Genomic DNA, 19,329 nt, shown 5'->3' with positions numbered 1-19,329 from the left:
CAAGTGGTACACATTTAGCAGACAGCATGCCTACAAAAAACAAATAAACTCTGATAGCAACTTCCAGTCATTTCTCAATAAGAATTCATGAAGACATAACCAGATAAGGCCAAAGAACATATTGTCCTCATTCCTGTCTTCTTTCTAATTTATCTACTGTTTCTCTCCCTAACTCATCTGCCTCACCATCTTCTATCAGGCAGTGGAATTGTACTTCCATGGATATGCACCAGTTTGTTTTGTTTGAGCAGCTAGCCCAATCGTTGGCACTTGTGAAGTTTTCAATAAACAAGCCTAGTGAGTGAGCACAGTCCTTTACTAGATTCAAGGTCCTTATTGTCTTTCTGATGGTGTCCTCATTGCTATAGGCTTGGGCTTTGTCTTGGACTACCATGTTATTTCCCAGCTAATTCTGAGATGTTGGAATGGCAGAAAGATTTTTTTGCAAATTTAATTTGTTTTGCTTATTTAGAAAGTAATACTATTGGACAGCAATACTGTTTGTGGAAGGAAGTATAACTGTTTATTGCATTTTGAAAATATCCCAAAGCACATTGAAGAAAACAAACATGATCCATGATCTCACTGCTCACAAATAAATGCTTACTGTTTTGAGAATTTTCATTTCTGTTATCTTATATGCTTATGGACTATATGATGTATTTAATTGAGCTAATATTAGAATTATAATTTTATAACTTGATTTTTGGATTTAATATCATAGAACATTTTCCTCAGTTGTTAATTATTCTTCAGATCATTAGGTTTTAAATAAGTGGCTCTGGTATTTTATATTTACTATATCATAGGAATTTTCAATTTTTTTTAACCATTCTCTATTTGTTCCAATTATTTTCTTTGCTGTTGAAAATAATGTTTTAACCAGACTCTCTGAACTTAGACCTCTATATTTCTCCTACAATGCTTCCTTAGGAGTAAATTCCTAGAAATGGAAATTCTGAGTTACCGAATAAGAATATTTTAAGGAAGATGCAAACTGCTGAATTTATTCCCAGGAAGATTGTACCAATTTACATTGACTGGGCACTTTTCTTTCACGTAAAGATTAGCTGGTAGCTAGGATTTGAAATCAAAAAGGAACCTTCATGGCACAGAAGCATAAAACCTAGACTGCTATATGCAGCCCTTTCTCACACACCACCTCTATTTGTAGCAGCCTGGGGTTAGGCTAGTTCATCATTTCATACCCATTGTTACTTAGGCTTTAACTGCTTATTTATGTTATTTTTTTTACAAGGTGGGGTCTCAGTATGTTGTCCAGGCTGAGCTCAAACTCTTAGACTTAAGCGATCCTCCTGCCTTGGTCTCCCAAAGTACTGGGATTACAGACATGAGCCATTGCACCTGGCTTTATTTATTTTGTTTTGTTTTGTTTTGTTTTATTTTATTTTATTTTATTTTATTTTATTTTATTTTATTTTATGATGACTCTGTTGCCCAGGCTGGAGTGCAGTGGCATGATCTTGGCTCACTGCAACCTCTGCCTCCTAGGTTCAAGTGATTCTACTGCCTCAGCCTCCTGAGTAGTTGGGATTATAGGAGCCTGCCACCATGCCTAGCTAATTTTTTTTTTTTTTTTTTTTTTTTTTTTTAGTATAGAGGGGTTTCTCCATGTTTTCCAGGTTAGTCTCAATCTCCCAAGGTCAGATGATCTGCCTGTCACCTCAGCCTCCGAAAGTGCTGGAATTGCAGGTGCGACCCACTGTGCCTGGCCTCCTATGAAAGTTTTTCTAGAAATCACTGGTTCCAAGACTGGAGTGTTATCGTTTTTACAGTTTGTCTTTTTTTTTTTTTCTTTTGGCTGTTTAGGGCTTGTCTTTTTACCAAAGTGCACAAAAGCTGTATAATCAAATTCACAGATAGGGTCATGGTTCAATTACTATAGTCAACATCTGTGCCTAGAAAGCTACTGGGACTGTAATCTATTGTGTGTGCTTAGAGAAAGTACACATTTACTCTTTTGAAATGTCATCCAATATAATGTGTTTAATAGACTAAAGTAGACCATACCTGTCAATAATCAAGTGAAGTAGGAGCAATGATTGGCGAAGTTTAAATTCACACAATATGAGTTTGCAAATATGTTGGATAAACAGTTAAAGCTGAGAGTCCCACACCATATCATACGAACAAACTACTCAAGTTGTTTCAAGTTATTGTTTCCTAGAGTAATAGGTGAAGCTATGCCATGCATAGATATTCATGAAATTGTTGCCTAGGACTGAGGAACAACTCATCTATAGCCCAATTTAGATCCATAGCCTCTAGTGTCCCTTGTTATGCCTCAGAATACAGTTTGAGTAGATGGCATTGAGTTAGGTACACAATAAAATTTAACCTTTTATTTTTAACAGAATAGTCAAGGGCATGTCTTCCATTGCTCTTTTCCTTCCTTATTATCTAACTTATTGATAATATGTCTCAGATGCACAAGTGTAGAGAGGGGAAATGCACGCTTCCAAGGAGGAATAGGCTCATATGGCATAGAATCGTAGAACCAAGGACTGACTCTGGGAGCTATCTACAATAATTCTCTGTGATAAAACAATGCTGTACTAGAGTTAGGATAATTTCAGTTCTCTTCAGGCAATTCACAGATTCAACCAATGTTTACTGGCTGATTGCTATTTACGTAAAAACTCTTCTAGGCGCAGTCATAAAACTGAGCAGAAAACAGATCTGTCTTTCCCCTTATGTCCTTATGATCTAGCATGGAAGGGGTGACATTCATCACATCATTGCACAAACAAATGTATTAATGCAACTGCGGAGAGGGCCAAGACAGATAATGAAGGGATTTAAACTGCTGAGAAGATTAGGGAAGGCTTCCCTGAGAACATGTCACTCGAGTTGAGAACAGAAAGAAATATAGGTGTCTCAGTCCACTTGGACTGCTATAACAAAATACCTTAGACTGAATGACTTATAAACAACAACAAAAAGTTATTTCTTATGGTTCTGGAGGCTGAAAAGTCTTAGATCAAGGCACCCACAGATTCAGATTCAGATTCAGATTCAGTGTCTGGCATGGGCTTGCTCTTTGCTTCAAGATGGTGCCTTCTTGTTGCATCTTGTGGTGAAAGGGGGCCAAGGTGCCCACTGGAACTTCCTTAATAAGAGATACTAATCCCATTCATCATGATGGAACCCTCATGATTTAGTTACTTTCCAAAGACCCCCATCTCTTAATTCTGTCATATTGGGTAGTAGGTTTAAACAGGTGAATTTTGGGGGGACAGTAACATTCAGACCACAGCCGTAAACATTAACTAGGTAAGGAGAGGATAGATGAGAATGAAGATGGAGAAATCATGTGTTTTAAAGCTTAGCTGAGTATGAAATACAGCCAGAGAAGTAGGAAGCAGGCCATGCATGGCCTTCTGGGTCAAGTCACATATTTTCATCTTGATTTTCAGAGTAAATGGGGAGACACTGAGAAACTCAAGTAGAATGCATGGAAGGGGGGTAATATTATCAACTCCATAATTTGAAAAGATCACTCTAGTTTTAGGATGAAGAACAGATTAGAGTCGGGGTAAATGGAGTTCAATCAGGTAGAAGACCACTGTATCAATCCAAAAGAGTTTTTGATAGCTTGGACTAGAGTGGTAGAGTGTAGACTAAGAAAACAGGACGATGCTGAGGGATGTTTAGGACATGACATGAACAGAACTTGATAGGAATTTGGAATGACGGTGGAAGGAAAGTGATATGTCAATAAGAACACATAGGCCTCTGGTTTAAGGAGCTGCATGGACGGTGGTACCATATCCTGAATTTAAAAATAATGGAAAATCACCATGTTTGGGGGATATTTTGTGTTTGGTTTTGAACATGTATTGAAAGGTCTTTGAAATATCCTGGAGGAGATGTGTAGGTAGTCGAATATGTTACTGAGCTCAGAGAAAACATGGGCTTGAGGTACAAGTTTGAGTCATGTAAGCATTAGATATTGAGGCTGTGGATGCAGCTGAATTTATCAGGATGTGAGTTTAAGTGGGTGAAAAGACAATAAGGTATAGGATTAATCAGCTATATTCAAAAGGCCATCTTTGTCATCTGATTTATTAGATAATGAAGCTTCTTGAGTTTTATTCTTAGGCCTTTTCCTCTTTTTATCGATCAAGAGATCATAGTATTTCATGAAGGAAACAGTGGTTAGTAGTGTCAGGTTTTGTTGACAAGTCAAATGAGATGAGAACTGGGAAATGGTAGTGGGGTTAAGCATTATGGACATCTGTGCTTTCTTGAGAATTGTTTCTGGGTAGTCATGTGGCCGCATGTTAGATTGGATTAAGCTGTGAAGCACTGAATGTGCAGTGAAGAACTAAACCAAAGTTCAGACAACTTGAGAAGTCTGGACATGAAGGAAAGCAGAGACTGGGGCAGTAGCTGGAGAAGAATAAATAATTGATGAGGATTTTTTGATTTTCATATCAAGAATTAGGTTGTGTAAAACGAATAACAAAGTCCAGCTGAGGGAGAGAGATGTATATATGGAAGAGAGGAAAACTAGTCAGCAGTAGAAGGTTCTAAACCATTTGGGAAAACATCGAGCCAGACCACAAATAATGGAGAATGTATATTTAGCTAGGAAAAGAAACAGCATTTTTATTTTTCTCAGAGGTGAGAGGAACTAAGATAATTGAAAATGTAGATGTTTGTTGGTTTGATATCAAGGACATGATGTAAATTCCATCTGATGGTTTCTATTTTCCTTGTAAAATTCCTATATCTTTACAAAAAGGTGATTTGCTGTGTTTGAGAGATGAAGAGAGTGGCTTGAAGAGAGGGGAAAACTTTTAACATAGTCATTGAGGTGAGTGTGAGAGTGAATGAGCCAGAGAAAGTTGATGAGATTATTAGGCAATGCTGAAGGCACCATTTGAGGCTGGTGATTATGGGTTTACAATGGAGCCAATCTGGCCTATTGTGTGATTTCAGCAGCACTCAACTGCTGAGAGGCAGGCATCAAAAAAGCAGATAGTCACACACATTCAGTTTTGAGGTTTCCCTAGCAGGCAGTAATGGATGAATCAGAAAGGCAATGAAATTTATAGCATTGTCAAGAATATTATTGAAACAATGAAACATGTACTCTAAATTATCTCAGGAGGAAAATAAAGAAGAAAGAGGAAGATAAATTAGGAGGAAATACAGAGAACATTAGCCTGGAGACAATGACAAAGTCAAACACTTGTTATAAAAGGAGCAATTAAAAATACCAAGCTGTAAGGAGGAGAGTTAGTGGTCAAAGTTTATGAATAAATTATTCATAAAAAGTTTATGAATTTCAATTATTGCTTTGGACATAGAGAAGTCTGAAGCAAGATTGTGCTCATTGGAGATGCAGAGAATGAGAAACTAAGAGGTCAAAACATTGGGCCAGGTAATTTGAGGGGACTTGGATGACACACAGGGATGGTGTCTTGGAAGTGGTGGAGAAGATTACAAGCCAGGACTGAATTCCCCTAGTGACCTACAGACAGTGATCCTGACTTTGGAAGATGGAGATACTTAAGAGATGGAGAGTTTGATGTGATTGAATGGTGTAAGCCTCAAAGGACTATTTTTTCTTTTCTCATTTTATTCTTTCCTTTCCCTTTCCTTATAAAAGAATAAGGTAATAACAATCTGAAAGTAGCAACCCTGGAGAACGAGAATGTCAATCCTAGTTCCTAGATTAAGAGTATGTGTGATATGAGAAGATCATTTGAAGTTAGTTATCTCTAGAGAACTTGAGAACCTTCTAAGCTGAGAGCCAGGTTGTAGATACAGCAGAAGGTAGATGCAGCATTCAGAGAGAAGGTCAAAGATGTAGAAGAATTATGGTTTCCAGCTGCATCCATGTCATCATTCTCAGCAAACTATCGCAAGAACAGAAAACCAAACACCGCATGTTCTCACTCATAGGTGGGAACTGAACAATGAGATCACTTGGACTCGGGAAGGGGAACATCATACAATGGGGCCTATCATGGGGAGGGGGGAGGGATTGCACTGGGAGTTATACTTGATGTAAATGATGAGTTGATGGGTGCTGACGAGTTGATTGGTGCAGCACGCCAACATGGCACAAGTATCCATATGTAACAAACCCGTACGTTATGCACATGTACCCTAGAACTTAAAGTATAATTTAAAAAAAAAGATGTAGAAGAATTAAGTAATTCTGGAATAATAATTAGAGAAGGTCTAATGAGAGGGTATGAAGGATGGGATAGAGCAAGAAGGGCTGGACCAGGGACAAGAAAGTGCCTGTATTATGGAGATTATGGCATATGGAGGATTGAGACTGTAGATCTTACATTTTGAAAGTTTAAAAGGCTTTAGTCTCAAAAGAACTCGTGATGAGGGCGAACCCTACGCCCAGTGGCTGGGGTCAGGGATGGGGGTAGTTTTCTTACAGTGGAAAGGTCATGTGGGACCAGAAACTACAAATTCTACATGCTGTTCTTGACTGTTGACAGACTCAGAACTTCAGATTTCCAATGCAGCACAGGATCTGAAAGGCCTCTTTCATTACTTTTTAAAAATACTTCCTATTGGTCGGGCACGGTGGCTCATGCCTGTACTCCCAGCACTTTGGGAGGCCGAGGTGGGTGGGTCACCTGAGGTCAGGAGTTTGGCCAACATGGTGAAACACCATCTCTACCAAAAATGCAAAAATTAGTCAGGTGTGGTGGTGAGTGCCTGTAGTCCCAGCTACTCAGGAGGCTGAGGGAGGAGAATCACTTGAACCCAGGAGGCAGAGGTTGCAGTGAGCCAAGATCATACCATTGCACCCCAGCCTGCACGACAAGAGCAAGACTCCTTCTGAAATCAAAACAACACACACACACACACACACACACACACCTTCCTATTAATTGTGATGAATATTTACATGTGATGTTGTTAAATAAAAACTTTTAATTTTTATTGATTTTGGTGTAATATTTATTTGAGCTTATTCATTTTGTATGTGTGTATATGTCTTTTTTCCTCTGACTCCACTGTTGTCTTTATTGGCTATTTAGTATGACTGGGTTCATTGGTCATGTTTTCATTAGCTCTTCATCGGTGGAGACTTTAAAATATGTTATGATACCCACTCATTTGAGCTGAATTTATGAATATCTGTTGTGTGTGCAAAACCAAAACCGAAGTTAAAGACCATGTGGTATCAATAGAAGTTACAACATAGGTGTCCATCAGTGAATGAATGGATTAAAAAAATATGGTACCTATACACAATGGAACACTATTCAGCCATAAAAAAGAAAAAAATTCTGTCATTTGCAAAAGTGTGGATGAACCTGGAGGACATTATGTTAAGTGAAATTAGCCAGGCACAGAAAAAGACAAATACAGCATGATCTCATGCATATATGGAATCTAAAATTATTGATCTCATAGAAGTACAGAGTAGAATAGTGGTACCAGAGGCTGGGGAGAGTAGCAGGTAGTGGGGATGAGGAGAGATTGGTCAATGACTACAAAGTTATCATTAGATAGGAAGAATAAGTTCTGGTGTTCTATTGCACAGTAGACTGTCTATAGTCAACAGTAATGTATGTATACTTTAAAATAGCTAGAAGAGGGGATTTTGAATATTCTTTCCACAAAGAAATGACAAATGTTTGGGGGTGATAAATATGGTGATTACCCCAATTTGATTATTATACAATGTGTATATGTATCAAAAGATCACAATACCCATACAATTATCACAAGTTAATTTAAAATGACACTTGTTAAATACATGCATAAATAAATGCTGGGCATGGGTGATTAAATCAAAGCAGGAATGATGAAGAGGCAGTTGAATAAAACAGAGTTTAGAGTTGAGCAGGGCAATCCTGCATCTGTTTTCCTTTTCTAGAGGCCTCCACAGCCAAGGCATGAACAACTATGACCTGACAGAATCTTGGCTTGGCTTTCCAGATAGCTCAGTGCACACATTTTTTGCCATGGAAAGGTCTGTGATTACCCTGCAGTTCCGATGTCCTCTTATTTCAGTGTATTATATCATTGTTATTTCTTCTGAAGATCTAAATCTATTCAAAAGAATATTATGCCACTATTATATATGTAAATATTATATCCATGATACAGATGGAAATATATCTATGATATTTTGTTAAATGAAAAAAGTGGATTATCAAATTAATGTATTATGCCACTTAAGTAAAAACATTAGCGATTTGTGTCTCTGTGTCTGTTATAGGCTTAGAAGGAGGAGTCTAGAAATGTTTGCTGAAGTGTTTATAGTGATTATTACAAAGAGTGGGGATATGGTATTTACTTTTCTGCTTTTTTGTTTTTTGCATCAACCAAATAATTGTATATATTTCCAAATATTACATATTTACATACATATTTATGTTAAAATAAATTAATCTGATTATATTTTTGTCATGTTTTAAAATGATGAGCCCATATTTGAGATTGGAATCACTGATTCAGACTTCATGATTTGGTGTTATAATTTTGAAAAAGTGACAAATTTTTGTTGTGCTTTTATAGGTGATATGCACACACACATACACACACATACACTCATGTTTCCGTATCTTTCCAGTCTCTTCTTCTTCGACATTTTGCAGCAAAACAATGTTTTGGGTCTGAAATACATATTGATTCACGTGTTTCTTCATGTGAAAGTACATGATATCTCATATTAGCTTGTAAACTCTGAGCCAGTTTGAAAGATAAATTTTAAGACTGAAGTGCTTAAAAACTGGGACAAACAATGAGAAATATGAAACTTTGATAATTCTTCAGAAGGAAAGCAGAAAGAGTTCTGGAAATATAAGTTAAAGTAATTAAGATTTTTTCCGTGTTTATGAATTATTAAGTAGGCACCTTGAAAACTTCATCTAGGAGGCAGTTTTCACTAGCATACTTTGTGTTTAGCAAGGAGGAGCAAAGGAGAGGTGGCTTTGCCTCAGTTTAGGGAATAGTGGTGGATTATGGAAGACATCGAGGAGAAGGGACTCTTGAGGTGAGCTTCGATTGATAGGAGTTAGCCAGGCAAAAGATTACTATATGAATAAAGGGCACAATGGGGTTGGTAGGGAAGTATCATACCAATTGGGAAGTTTACTTTCTGGAAAGAATAATAAATGGTGTTAAAATAAACAGAGATAAGTCCTGAAAGGGGTTAGAGTGCTCAGTTGATACCACTGATCCTAATTGCCAAAGCTTTTGGTGTGAGGTTTTGTTTATGGTTGGTACACTATCGAATCCCTGCCTTAATATAAAAATACTTTTCATCTTCCTTTTATTGCATGTCTACCTAAAATTACAACTGCTGGCATTTATATTTTCTGTCTGGTGGTTCTATTCAACAGAGTCCTCAACAGCAAAATTTGGATTATGTGTATTCCCTGAGTGGAGCTTAGTGCCTAGTATATTGTATGTGGACTCTAGAGATACATGGAAGTAAATGAATTTGTTGGCAGTTGTGTGTGTGTGTGTGTGTGTGTGTGTGTGTGTGTGTGTGTGTGTTTAGAGGTGCTTAGGGGCAACTTTCAACTCTGTCTTTTTGAGAAATGTGGACACATGGAGTAACTAGCAAATAGAACACCATAACCTGATGCTGTCATGCGTCCAACAGAAACATGGAGAAAAAGATGACAAATATTCTAGGACAGGCCATTGCCAAAGAAAGAAACTGAGATTGAGTTTTCTGAGAACCTAGGTAGGTAACAGAATTGAAATGGGTGTTAAGCTAGAGGTTTGAAGGAGAGCAAAATCCTGACATTCTTTAAGCTATTGAATTGTAAATTCCCCCAATTTAAAATTCTCATTACATACAGTAAATTCCATATTTCTGCAATTCACTGGAAACTTAGGAGATATAAAATACCATTGATTGAGTTCTGGGAGTGAAGGAGAAGGAATGCCTTCCTGTGGTCTTCTGGTTCTCAGTAGCAGTAAACATTAGGGACCAGAAAGTCTGAGGCTTGAGAATAGAATATAAGCTCCATGGTTCACAGCAAGGATCATAATTGCCAGGATAGCATTTCAAAATAGGTATAACTGAGCCCACCTTTAACACTTAAACTGAATCCAGGCATGTTCATTTATGAAGATACTTCACAATGGATGTTTATGTATAGCCTTGGATGAGGACTATTGATAAAGCATATATAAATAACAACACAGGGGCAACAATAACAACAGCTGCTCCACAGCTTGTAAAACATTTTAAACTACATTATTTTACCTAATCTTCATAATAACCCTGTGAGGTAAGTCATGCTAACCCATTTTACAAAAAAAGAAGCTGATATTTGGAGAGGTCCAATAAATTTCCCATTTCCATAGAAACAAACAGCAGAGGTACTCTCAATCCCCAGTATTCTGAATTTTCTAGTATCAAATTCTTCTTTGGCACAAAGTGTTTTACATCATACTGATCAAATTTGAAGCATTCCTTTCTCCCATCTCATTCATCGTAATTCCTTCTTTATATATATGTCTTACTCAGTGGAATCCCACTTTGGAAAGCTGTTTTCACACAGATATATTAGCAGGATTCTAGAAATTTTGGTTTGGTAACTCTACTTTGGAATGAGCAATATTGATAATGATATCACTTTGATAACTCCATAACATTAGTAAAATGATATGAATTTTTTTTTTTTTGAGATGGAGTGTCGCTCTGTTGCCCAGGCTGGAGTGCAGTGGCGCAATCTCAGCCCACTGCAACCACAGGTGCCCGCCACCACGCCCGGCTAATTTCTTGTATTTTTAATAGAGATGGGGTTTCATCGTGTTAGCCAGGATGGTCTCGATCTCCTGATCTCATGATCAGCCAGCCTCGGCCTCCCAAAGTGCTGGGATTACAGGTGTGAGCCGCTGCGCCCGGCCGATATGAAACATTTTTAATTGCAAGAAATATATGGGGGATTTCCAATGACTGTTTTAAGGGAATTCCAGATGCCAGATTAATGTTGTACTAGTATCAGAGGAAAATTAAAGGCTAATTCTTTCCTTGCCTCACAGTTACACAATATGGTGGCTACATATTAACTTTTGAAATCAAAGCTTCAAGAATGGATGTACAGATGTTCTTACTGAGCAATTTCAATCCCTGGAGAAATTTCTCAGAAAAAAAAATTGCCTTCCTGAATTAGGAGCTTTCAAATATCAGTCAAGAATTGGAGTATGTTTCCATTTACGTTCTAAAAGTGTTTACAGTAATTCCTTGTTTGGAGAAGTGCTTCAGTCCTTTGCCTTTTGTCTTCCCTCGCAGTGCAAGCTTTCCTTTCCAGAGCATTTTCTATACTCACATTTTTGCTTTTGCATTTACTACATTTAATATTTCTTTCTGTAATCTTGTTTTTCCTCTGTGTATTTACACCTCATTACTTTTCTTTCCATGGAATTAATCTACATAGAGTAATGTCTCTTGATGATTAATTATTTAATAATAAATTATTATTAATGTAATCTTGATTTGAACAAAAATCTTTTTAGACAATTCCCAAAGTTTCTAGAGGTCAAAGAGAACAAATTCACAATTTAATCACAGTGCACAAAGATCATGGAGGCAGCACATTTGAATGAGACATACCCTAAAGGATTGACTGCAAGATATTTAGGCATTATTCAGCAGCAACTTTAACTTAGAACTAAACTAATACAGCTCTCAAGTGAAGTCTCAGATTAGTCCGATTTGTTTTGACTTAATCCATCTAAAAAATAGAAGAGTTAAGTCTATTTATCAGCTCCCAAGTCCTCTTTGTGTATCTTTCCAGCCTATCATTCAAGGTTGCTAAGCTCAGCCCTGTCGCCACCTGACTTCAGCACTGAGAGGTGAATTGTGGAATGATACCATTTAGTTCACATTGTTGATGTGCCTGTGGGAAATAAAAGCTTGGTAAAGCAAAAAGGGAGCCAGCTCTGATGTCTATTTATCTCAGGACCCTTTCTGATATCTATTTATCTGGATGCATAGCCTAAAGAATGACTTGTATTAGAAATGTCTTCTCTAAGTCATAGAGTAAATGAGAGAGAAGATAGAATATGTCTACTTTGTCAAATGAAGATTTTCTCAAAGACTGCTTACTTAGTCAACTTAGTTTTGATTAAAAAGCTGACATTTAAATCTCAAATTCTGCCATATTCCATTCTCCTTCTGCCTTTGGGAGCTTTGAGGACAATTGCTGATGCTGCTTAAGGGATTATAACCCTCCTGTCCAACAACACATATTCTTATTTGAAAGTTAGATTCTGACTGAGAATTGTGCCACGAAATTAGTCGTCTGATTAGAAAGTGAGAGGTGTGTACAGAAATCAAAAACTGTATGAGTACTGAGCCAGAGCATCACTTCTGCTCAGTAAGTAAACAGTAACTGGATCCGCTGAAGGAAATTTCTTAAGATAAATGATATTAGGAGCCATATTCATCATATTGCAGATGCCTGATAAAAATATTTGTCAGTGTGGCAACCTCACAGAATATATCCCTTTTTAATATAACCCTTATATCTAGGTAGGGACAGACCCATGATGGTTATTACTCATTTCAAGACAATCATAACCACCTTGGGATAATATGAAACTTGAATCTTTCTTGTGAGCAAAAAAGTCTTTATTTTAAGAGACGGGAAAAAAAATACAATGGCAAAAGATATCCAAATGTCCTTGAATGGTCATTTGCTGTCATATATAAAAGAAAAATTCCAGTGCATGGTTCAAAAAACTATAATAATAATAGAATAAGCATATAATTCAGGCCTTTGATTATGGTCAGTGGAAGACAAAAACAGGGAGAGTTAAACAACAATGAAAAGGTTACTGTGAAGAGTGATATTTCCAGTACAGAAAGTTTAGAGATTGTTTTTACCTCAATAAAAAGTAACTACAAATAGAGCTAAAAACTACTTAGATACCTTCCAAAATTGCTTAGGTAGGGATGAAAAACAACAATGACAACATAGCTATTATGTGATAAAAGATAAGAACACAAATAAAGCCGGACGTGGTGGCTCACACCTGTAATCCCAGCACTTTGGGAGGCCGAGGCGGTGGATCATGAGGTCTGAAGATCGAGACCATCCTGGCTAACACGGTGAAACCCCAACGCTACTAAAAATACAAAAAATTAGTCGGGCGTGGCGGCGGGCGCCTGTTGTCCCAGTTACTCGGGAGGCTGAGGCAGGAGAATGGTGTGAACCCGGGGGGCGGAGCTTGCAGTGAGCCGAAATCGCGCCCCTGCACTCCAGCCTGGGCGACAGAGCCAGACTCCGTCTCAAAATAAATAAATAAATAAAATAATCTAATAAAAAACTAAAAATTTATGAGATGACAAAAGTATAAGCAAACATATTTGTCGCAACAACAAATATAAATGGGATTACTTTTTAATAAAAAGAAGGACACTGGGAGTTTGGATTTTAAAAAACAAACTATGTAGTCCGCAAGAAACTCACCTGAAACAGTGATCTTAAAAATCTAAAAGTAAAAAAGATTGGAAAATATATACTATGCAAATTCAATATACTAGAAAGAAAATTTAGGTGCGAATATACTAAAAACATTGAATTTGAGGCTTCAGAAACATGACATGTGTCTAAAAGCATTACTTTATTGTAATGAAGAGTTCTAGATACACTAAAGATTAATAGAAAAAAATCTCAAAAAACAAAAAACCAAATCAAACCGAAAATGGTTACGAAAAACCAAGAGCTTACTACTTAAGGGAAAACTCCAGTATAATACAATATGTAACTATCAAGCTAACTTAATGTTATGGGCTTAATTGCATTTCCCTAAAACTCATAGGCTGAAGTCGTAACTCCCACTACCTCAAAATGTGACTGTTTTTGGAGATAGGGTCTTTAAACAGGTAATTTGATTACATTAAGTCATTAGGGTGGGCCACTATGGCTAGCGTCTTTTTAAGAGGAACTTAGGACATAGACATGTCCAGAAGAAAGGCCATGTGAATACACAAGGAGAAGATGGGCATCTATAAGGCAAAGGGAGAGGTCTCAGAAAAACCCAACCCTGCCAACACCTTGATTTCAGATTTCTAACCCCCAGAATTGTGAGAAAATATATTTCTGTTTAAGCCTGTAGTAGGCTTAAACTACAGGCAAAATACTACAGTCTGTAGTATTTTGTTATAATACCCTAGCAAATTAAAACAATTAATTTTATAAAAAAAAAAACATATGTAACATTAGTATCAACCAGGAAGACAATCTATAAAACAAAATAAAAGTAAAAATAAATTCTATCATTCTATGGTAATAAACACCAAAACATGGAAATGATTAGTAATTTTCTAGGTATATAATTGTCAAAATTATTACAGAATCAGAAAAATATATAAAGGGATACTTTTATAATCTTTACATGGTAAAGACCTTTCTTAGCCTGAAATAAAAACCAGAATGGTAAATAAGTAAACATTTTAAATGTTGACTACATAAAAATTGGAAACTTTACACTGCAAAAAACACCATACACAAGGCTAATAAAAAGTAAATACCTGCAATTAATGATAGAGTTTGTGTTTGTAGTATATAAAGAATTAAAATTGTAAAGAAAAATAGATTATTACTGAAAAAATAGACAAAAGGATATCAACAGTCAATTAACTAAAGAAAAAGAAATGATCAGCAAATTATAGATATGGTATATCTATAATTTGATATATATTTGATACATAATATATTATATATAATTTGATATGTATATTCGATGTATCAAATTATATATATAAAATATATATTGATATATATGTCAAATTATATACATACTATATATATAATTTGCTAACCATTTATTGTGGTATGTACAGTATATGGGTATGTACATTAAGTAAATACATCTATCTACGTTTCAGCCTTATTCATAATCTAACAAATTCAAGCAAACATGCAATAAGATATTGCTGCCTTTCTGACTGGGAAATTTAAAAACTCATCAAACTCAGACTGGCAAGAGAATGGAAATTGGCTTTCTAATGTATTGTTGGAGGGCGTATAAACTGACACGTTTTTCCAGAACGCAAATTAGAAACAGATGTCAAAACTTGAAATATGCAATTACATGTCTAAGCAATTATCCTAAGTGAGTAAATATACACAAGCACAATGATTTATGGACAATAATGTTTACTGTTGCTGTGTTTCTTCTTTCAAAAATAAATTTTATTACAAAAATTTTAAACATACAAGAGTAGAGAGAGAATTCATGAACCATTAGCAGAAGCACCCAGTTTCAACAAACATTTTGTTAATTTTGTTTAATCTGTCTCACCCTGTGCTTTTATTTGGGGGACTTTGCACTTTTATTTGGGTGTGGGGTACGTTGAAACAAATCCAAAAAAATACAGACACTTCACAAATACTTTGGTATTTATGTATCCTTAACAGATACTTAAATATAACATAACTAGAATAAGCTATTAATATTATTTAATAACCAGACTGTTTACATTTTCTCAATTTTCTCAAAAATGTCTGTATAGAGTTGATCTGTTTGAATCAAGATCTAAGTTCAATATATTACATTGGTTCATTATGTCATTTAGTTTCCTCCTCTTCTTCTTCTTCTTCGTCTTTGTCTTGAATGCAGTAAGTCTTCCAAAATTTTATATTCAATTGCTAGTTCAGGCAAAATCAGGACACAGTTCTTCTAACTTCTAATTCATTGCTGTTTTCCAAGCATATAATGATGCCAACAATAACAAATTCAGTACATGTGAGTACAATTCAGTTGCTGCTATGGAGTATGTATTATGAGTCTAATAATTTTACTGCATAATTTCACGTAATCTTCATAGCAGCTTGAAGAACATACTATTCCTGTTTTAAAAATAAGAAAACCGAGGCTAAAAGATGTTTAAAACCTCACACAAAGTTATATAGCTACTAAACAGCAGAGGCATAAACTTATGTAAGTGGAATCAGAGTAAACTGTTTTGTATATAAAACGGTTGACAGTATATTTTTATATGAAACAGAAAATTCTATATTCTCTTCCAATACTTTGAATGCTCAATACATTCAAAAGAGGACATAGTAATTCTAAACATTCACACACCTAGTAACAGCTTCAAAAATCTATGAAACAGAAACTGATAGATCTCCAAAGAGAAATAGAAAAATCTACAATCATAGTTGGATAATTTAACTTTTTTTTTAATCAACAAGCAATAGAACAAGTAGACAGAAAATCAGTAAGGATATAGAAAATTTAAACAACGCCATCCACCAATTTTCCCTAATTGACATTTATAGAACTCATTATTCAATAATAACAGAATACACATTTTCAAAGATACAAAAAAGAATTACCAACTTATACTATATTCTGAGTCATCAAATAAATCTTAATGGATTTAAAATTTCAAGTAACCCTATTCTCAATAGTGGATAGATCATACAGACAGGAAAAACAACGAGGAAAGGCATACTGGAATAACATCATAGACTAAATGGACATAACATTCCATCCAACAGCAGCAGAATATACAATCTTCCCACGTGCATGTGGAACATTCTCCAGTATACATGATGTGTTAAGTTACAAAACAAATCTCAACAAATTCAAAAAGATTGAATTATATCAAGTATCCTTTCTACCCCAGTGCTATGAAACTAGAAAACAATAATAGAAGGAAAATTGGAAAATCCACCAATACATGAAAATTAAATAACATATACCTGAAAAACTAAAGTTAAAGAAGAAATCAAAAAGGAAATCTTAAAATACCTTGAAACAAGCAAAAATAAAAACACAACATACAAAAAATTATGGATTTTAAAAATCAATCTGAAATTGAAGACACAAAATATTTAGTGAACTTTTGCTTTTTTGCCTTTTAAATGTTTACTATTAAAAATAAATGGATACAATCATACATTGCTGCTGTTGATGCATAATTATATGACCCCTATGAAAAGGAATTTGGCATATCTATGAAAATTATAAATCCATTTTATCCTTATCTCAGGATTCCTACTTTTAGAAATATATCTAAAAGATACACCAGAAAAATGCAAAAGGACATATCGATAAGGCTATTTATCATAGCATTATTTTTTGAACAACAAGGGATCAGTTAAATGAAATATGGGACATTCATATAAAAATATAATATGCAGCCATAAAAATAAATGAGAAAATTACAGTGTTATTTATATAAAATGACATTTAGGATATACCATTAAGTGAAAAGTGAATGATTCAAAATAGTTTATGGAGTATGCTGTCTTCTGTATGGAGGATACACACACACACACACACACACACACACACATACATTATTGATATTTTCAAAGTAAAGCAATTAATAGATCAAACCAAAACCTAACACAAATGATTAGCTATAGATACATGTACGAAAAAACAGCATTGAGAAGACAGAATGGAATCTAGACTTTTTTTTTCTCAATGTACCTGGCTTTATAGTTTAGCTTTCTAACCATGTAAATGTTTTGTATTTAAAAAATTATAATTTTAAAAATCAGAAAAAATTTAACAAATAAATGTAACTCTGTGCCAAAGTATTTGCATAACCATACAGTTATTTCAAGTAACTTCAATACATAGTATTTTGACAGCAAGTCCTTAGTAGGATAGAGCCTAAGGACAAAATGAATTGTAAAATAAAATAAACTACATTGTCAGTTATAACAATAGTTTTGTTATTTTGAATGTGTTTTAATTGAAGCATATTATAGAACCAAACAAATAAGTAATTGTGTTAATATCACTAGGAACCATTATTTTCAGTGAAAAAGAAATACAGGTCTAAAATCAAAGAAGTTGTAAAGCCCTATAATCTTAGCTCGAATTGAAAATGTCAACATTTTCTTTATTCTTTCCAAAAATGCATAGCTCCTTAGCTGTGTCCCCTGAAAAGCCCTAACAGTAATGACAATTCAGGAGGATTAAGTATCTTCAGTGGCCAGATTCTGATCTTTAAATGATATTACACACACACACACACACCCCCCCAAAGCTCCTTGAAAATAATGGGCGAATCTAGGTTAGAGGTAAGAAATGTGCAGAACTTGCCTAGGATCTTTAGATGTGCAGCAAGGTGAGAAACTTCTTAAAAACGATTGGGTTTATATAAAAAAGACAGACTCGATTTGAAGAGGCTTCCACTAGGCCAAGATAGGTAATTTCTGCATAAAATAATGACTACAATACATTGAAACACATTAAGAATATGGAAATCCACAGGTTCAGAATGATAGAGACACCACACACACCCTCAATGTTCACCATTAGAGTCTTGTTGAAAATTGACTCATTATTCTCAAAAAGTGACAAAGGGAAATAATGAAGCCAGCCTTTCCTTTACAAAATTTGTTTCAGTGTAATCAATCAAATGCTTCTCTACTTGGAATGGGATTATGTCCCAATAAACCCGTGTAAGTTGAAAATGTCATAAGTCAAAAATGCATTTAGTACACCTAACGTACTAAAGAAGCATCATAGTTTAAGCTAGCCTATCTTAAACATGCTTGAAACATGCTAGCCTACAATTGGGCTAAGTCATCTAACACAAAGACTATTTTGTAATAAAGTATTGAAAATATCTTTATTGACTCCTGTAATGAAAGTTAAAGAACAGAACGTGTATAGGTACTTAAACTACAGTTTCTACTGAATGTACATCACTTTGGACTATGGCAAAGTTGAAAAACCTTAAGTTGAACCATTTAAGTCAGGGATGAGGGAAAGTTCTTTTAAAAATTCAGCTAATAAACACAAAGGAAATAATAGAATTAGAAAATCACAGTGTATTATTCTGTTCTCATGCTCCTATGAAGAAATACCCAAGACTGTGTAATTTATAAAGAAAAGAGGTTTAATTGACTCGCAATTCCACAAGTCTGCAGAGCCTCAGGAAACTTGCAATCACGGCAGAAGGCACCTCTTCACAGGGCAGCAGGAGAAAGAATAAGTGCAGGGAGGAAGCCCCTTATAAAACCATCCAATATAGTTAGAACTCACTATCATGAGGACAGTGTGGGGAAGCTGCCCCCACGATTTAATTATTTTCACCTGGTCCTGCCCTTGACATGTGAGGATTATTACAATTCAAGGTGACATTTGGGTGGGGACAGAGCACCAAACTATATCATTTCTTAATTTTTATCTTAATTGAGAAAAGAATTTAATCACTTTTTCCTTTTTAGAGCACATGCCCTAAATTTAATTTCCAATATTTCATCCACAAAACAAGCTCCATTTGAATTCTTCCCCTTCTTAGTTAATGATTACTCTTTCAGTTAATCAAGCCAAAAACCTTGGTGTCATCCTTAATTTATCTTTCTTTTGCAT

The 19,329-nt window shown here is 35.3% G+C and overlaps 1 long non-coding RNA gene across 1 annotated transcript in view; it reads left to right on the top strand.

The window, feature by feature from the left end:
- Positions 1-19,329, top strand: part of LOC126949947 (uncharacterized) — a 113,191-nt gene that overhangs the window by 18,903 nt on the left and 74,959 nt on the right. The gene's annotated exons all lie outside the window — the stretch shown is intronic.

Source organism: Macaca thibetana, chromosome 3 (genome assembly GCF_024542745.1).
Source record: "Macaca thibetana thibetana isolate TM-01 chromosome 3, ASM2454274v1, whole genome shotgun sequence".
In the NCBI taxonomy this organism is placed as follows: Eukaryota; Metazoa; Chordata; class Mammalia; order Primates; family Cercopithecidae; genus Macaca; species Macaca thibetana.
This window is presented reverse-complemented; position numbering and strand designations above follow the sequence as displayed.